The sequence below is a fragment of the Bombus terrestris genome, chromosome 11 (genome assembly GCF_910591885.1).
Source record: "Bombus terrestris chromosome 11, iyBomTerr1.2, whole genome shotgun sequence".
In the NCBI taxonomy this organism is placed as follows: domain Eukaryota; kingdom Metazoa; phylum Arthropoda; class Insecta; order Hymenoptera; family Apidae; genus Bombus; species Bombus terrestris.
In genome coordinates this window covers 4,129,652-4,135,025 of record NC_063279.1, presented here as the reverse complement: position 1 = coordinate 4,135,025, position 5,374 = coordinate 4,129,652, and the positions used below count along the sequence as shown (strand labels likewise).

The 5,374-nt window shown below is 37.1% G+C and overlaps 1 long non-coding RNA gene across 1 annotated transcript; it reads right to left on the bottom strand.

The window, feature by feature from the left end:
- Nucleotides 1–1,236: 1,236 nt before the first annotated feature.
- Nucleotides 1,237–5,096, bottom strand: LOC110119690. Its single transcript, XR_002308191.2, has 3 exons — nucleotides 3,157–5,096; nucleotides 2,753–3,004; nucleotides 1,237–2,193 (listed from the first exon to the last, which is right to left on the bottom strand). It is a non-coding gene; the product is annotated as an uncharacterized LOC110119690 (long non-coding RNA).
- Nucleotides 5,097–5,374: the final 278 nt, after the last annotated feature.

The following is a 5,374-nucleotide window of genomic DNA, read 5'->3' as shown; positions in this document are numbered from 1 at the left end:
AGCCAGTGTAATTATATTAATAAAAGAGAATAACTCGTATCTTGATCGATGTCGCGTTATTCTACGATACGTCTTACTGTACGCCTCCGATCTCTCGTAACAATTCGTTTTAATAGGCTCGACGATCCCATTCGTTCCTCAAGGGCATTTATTAGATCCCTTAGTTTGCCGCACGTGTTCCCGCCGGTCCTCGTCGATCTTTTTTATCTTCTACGTTTTCATTAATCTCCGCGTCCACTTGTGTACACGTATTTTTACGTCGTTTCGAGACCGTCCTCCCCGGCGACGCCTAACCATCCAACGAATTTATGCGTCTGGCAATAATACGTTAACTTTTTCGATCTGATGCGTGCCTGCTGTAATGTTTTTGTTGGGTGGCCTATTAAGTGACATATGGATCGTTCGTTTGCCACATTGCCTACGAGGTGATAAATGATTGTCCGGGATTTAATTAGCTCTGGCATGCGTACGAAATCGTTTGAAGCCAGTTAGACAGGAATGTTCTCATGGGGCGCCGTTGGAGAAGTACCGGCGCGTGTTTTAGGAGGTTGTATCGATACGGTTCGTGCTTCGTACGTTAGAAAATTGCCACCTTTCGAGAATTTGAAGATACAGAGTCGTAGAAAAGATATCGGTTAACTTAAGACGGAGTAACAAATGAAATAAAAATGTTATTGGAACGATTATTGAAATGAATAATTAGCTCTGGCACGCGTACGAAATCGTTTGAAGCCAGTTAGACAGGAATGTTCTCATGGGGCGCCGTTGGAGAAGTACCGGCGCGTGTTTTAGGAGGTTGTATCGATACGGTTCGTGCTTCGTACGTTAGAAAATTGCCACCTTTCGAGAATTTGAAGATACAGAGTCGTAGAAAAGATATCGGTTAACTTAAGACGGAGTAACAAATGGAATAAAAATGTTATTGGAGCAATTATTGAAATGAAAGTTGCCGAGCTCGATTTTATATCGTATATTGTATATATTAGGGGTACTAGAGAGGAAAATCAATATCTCTTTCTCGGAGAAATTAAAATGGAAATTTTTATTTAAGGTCGGTAAACAGACAGAATTAAAATTCTGTTTGATAATAAACGTTATCGTATTATTTTTAGAAATCGATTATTCGCAAATTACCGACTTGCCAAATATTTGAATATTTCAAACAATAAAGAATAATAAACAATCGTAAATCTTTTGTATGTAAGAAACAAACTTATTAGCGGGTATTATTCATCCTTGAAGCAACTCGACAGTCAAATTCTCTTATTAGATTATCGGGAAGTAGGAAAAGAAATCTACTCAGACGTAGACATTAGAATATAAACACTTGCCATAAAAGCAAACACCGTTGGTGATAATAATTGTCTGATTTCTACGGTTTGGGAATAGGAATTCCACGCACCATGAAAGAACAGCTTTATTTTCTTGGTAAAATTAAATAACAGATATCTAAACGGCAAATATAACGACAAATATTAATTTATATTTCCTAAATATATTATTATTTAAATAACGTTGTTTGAAACAAAGTGACAGAGCAAATAGTAAATAGGATACAAATTTTATTTGAGTAATTAATTTGAGAAATTAACGTCATTTTAAATCTGTAATCAAATTAGCATTTCTGAAAAGAATGTTTAATTAACGTCGTTGAAAGTAAATTGTCAACCTTTATCGGATCGATCGGAAATTTCTAAATTTATATTTAATTATTAAAAAAATTGTTAATAATACAGTAACTGTTTTTAAAATACACAACTTACGACTTACATGAAATATTAGATAACAATCTCGACAATTATTTATGCTACGCTTAACTTTATATTATCCTAATTAGTGAAGGTGAAAAACGCAGGTAACCACAGATATTATCTTCATAAGATAATTGTTAGACAAATAGCAGACGAGTAAGAAAATAAAGGAGAATACAAGTTTAAGATCGCAACCGGAACAGAAATAAAAATTATTTAGCCAGACTAGCCAATGATAAACACGCAAGAAACAAAGTTTCTTGACAACGATGTAATTACATGGTATTAAAATATAATTACTTATCCATTAATCAAATAGTCGATCGTTCGGTCATTGCAAATTTATATAATTCTTTGCTTTTTTTCTTGTAGAGCTCGTTAAGTACAAAACCTTCGATAATACAACTGTCTCGTTGCTGTCGCGATATTTTCATAAAATCATCTGAAAGCAAAAAATCATTTAACGTACATAATAGTAATCGCAATTATCATAAATTAATAAATTAATGGCCGAGATGTTTATTTTTTCATGTTCACGGGTAATCGCTGAATACATAAGCAGCAGATAAAATAAGAAGTGTGTCTAATGACTGTAAGGACTTTAATCTTGCGCTACGATCGCTGTAGAATAAAATTACATTTATTGCAACTCTTTCTTTTATCTTTTATCATCTGTTGGAACAGAATTTCCTTCACGATGCAAATACAAAAGTTTACTAGAATACGTGTTCCAAGAAGAAAACTTATAAACTTTAATCAATTCTTAATCAAGAAACGCACAGAATTTTCTACGTCTTAGTTCAGGCTTTCTATATACAAACCAATTTCCTGAAAACCTTATTTTTTCTAATTACACTGCTCTTACCGCTGTTATACGGGCACGTAAACCGCATGAAATTTCACAATATAGAAATAGACGTTATAAAGTATTTTTTCCACCAGAAATTATCCTCAGCTAATAGCGTATAGATAATGGAAAGTTTCATAATGAGCATACAAACCGGAACCAGACCAGAAAATTCCAGAACCCTTCTCCAATTCCCTTAGTCGCTTAACCAGCTCGCGGTCCATCGTATCCTCTTTACGTCCAACGCCATCAAAACACCATCAAACTCGGCAAACTCCGGAGACCGGCCCGTTCCTCGTAGCCAAGTTAAACTTTCACCCGGCTCGAACAGCCGTGGCCAGGCGAGGAACAAGTTATCCCTTTACACGAAAAAGAAGGCGAGAAAAGACGACGGGTCCCAAACAGCCTGAAAAACACGCGACGGTGGGGTTTTAAAGGGTTAAAAATACACGCCGGCTCGTGATTCAGCTGAGCCACGACACAATGGGCCCCGTTTCTCCGAGCTCGATGGCTCGTGCTTCGCCTTTGTTTATTTTCGTGCACATGCACCTTGCTGACCTTGTTACCTTGACCGTGGTGCACCTGAATTCCCCTCGATGACTCCATTGGCGTAACCTAGCCGTGCCTCGCGGGTTCCCCTGGGAAAAAGAGAATTTCCTCTGACAAACGTTGGAATCCGGAATGGCCGCCTGGTCGGCCTTAGTCACGCTGGAATTAAAAATATTTACTTATATCGAAGTGTCTGAAAGGTGGATCGTTCGTCGGTTGGCCTGGCTCAAGGTGGACACCAAATCGAGAAAAGAACACGGTATTTATCCGGCAGTCGACGCGAACCGGACCTAAGTGACGCATGAGGAAACTTTCCTCGCTGATCTTTCGGCTGTGTCGCGCGAGGAAACTTACTGCAAATGTTCGGTATCAGGATAAACGCGTTTCCAGGATATCGTTATGACTAAAGCTCGATTATCGCGATGAAACGGGTCTTCTCGACTTTTTCCAGACGTTAATTGCTACTTTTGGAGTTTGTTTCAATTTGGAATTTTACAGTCCGGCTTGAATCGAGGTACTTTGGTTTATCGGGGAACTTATTTTAATGGACCATTGGGTTGGACTTGCTGGAAACGGTCTTCGATATTTTTATGGATTTTCTTCGTAACGTTGCGGATTGAAGTGAAAAATTCAACGCTGATTTTGTATCAAGTAAAATTTTCATATCTACATATATTTGTATAACGCTGCTGCGATCTTCCAACTTGTATGTTTCAATTTTGCTCTCAGTTCGAGGAGTATTCGTAACGTTCTACGCGATGCTTAGCATAAAATTCAAACAGGAAATCACGAGTATCAATAAACAACTTTTTATGTTTCATTCAAACTTGCGATAATTTTTAACGTCAGAAAATAGATAATTTTACAAAGCAAAGTATACGATTAATAACAATCAAGTTTGTATGTACATATCGCGTTAATTTCGTTATCGTAGCCAGAGTCGTAGCCACTTAGCAAAAGTTATAAGTTATAAATTATAATTTCATTTTATTCCGACGCTCTGTGACGATTATTCTTCGAAATTATGCACAAAAATACTAGTTCGAAGTAGAAATATTAATGACGTTATTATCTGCAGTGTAATATCAGTACGAGGAAATGAAAGATTCCATAGTAGCTACTACGTCTCTCGTGTAATAATTTCCATCACGATGCTTGTGTTATAAAAATAGTATCAGTTGATGCCCGAGCGAGTCAACGTCGAAGATTAAAGCGGCCATGATGTGATAAACTGATCTTGCGTGGTCACATGCAAGATCATTAACAACAAAGTCATCAGACGCTAGCGATGATATTTATGGCGTTTTAAACGTTAGATCAACGGCTCGCTAGATAATGGCAGCAATAAAAACGAGTATTTTACTTGCATGGGATTTGATCGGGCGATTCGTTACAGAGGAATTTATCGTTCGCTCCTGGCGAACGGGGAAAACTCGTCCACGAAATTCGTCGGGTTTAATGGCACTGATTCTTCCTCTACGATACGATACGACCAATATTTTTCTTCCAGCGTCGTTCTTTTTCGACCGAGTCAATGGTCCAAGCATCTGGACACGACGAGAGAAGGTTGTTGATTTAAACTGTTCCGTTTTCATAATCGTTTCTGTGAACTTTCGATCGAGGATGACTTTGTGGTTTGAAAATTTTTCCAATGAATTTCCAACAGAAGCACAAAATTAGAGAAAAGCTTAGAAAAATTAGACATTTATATAAAAATGCATGATTTAATAGCGAATGAACGTTATCGTAGAATTTTGCCTAGTCTTTACGAGTATTTTCGCAGCAGTTTCCGATAAGTATGTAGCTACGCAATTAATTTGCGTAAGTGTGTGTGTACGTATGCAAAGAATACGCGGAAAGTAAAATTTTTCTTTAACAAAAACCAATGATATTAAATTGGGATAAAAAGTTGTTTAAAAATATCCAATGGAATTACGTAAGAATTTTTGAAAGAAAATATATTACAAATGTATAATATTCAATAAAATATTTGTGGTATTTTTATCGGAAGAAGGTGTGAAAGACGAGCAGAAAAAGAAGAAAATGGATCAAGCGTTTCCTCTTCGATGCTCCGCAAGTATCTTTCATCGTACAAGAGTCTTATATCGGAAATTCAGCGTCTTTCTGATAGAGAAGATACGATGAAAGAAGTGGAGTGTCATTCTTTTGCCGACTTCCTCTTTTCTTTGAAATATCTCTCGACATCGGCCGATTCGGCACGTTTCTT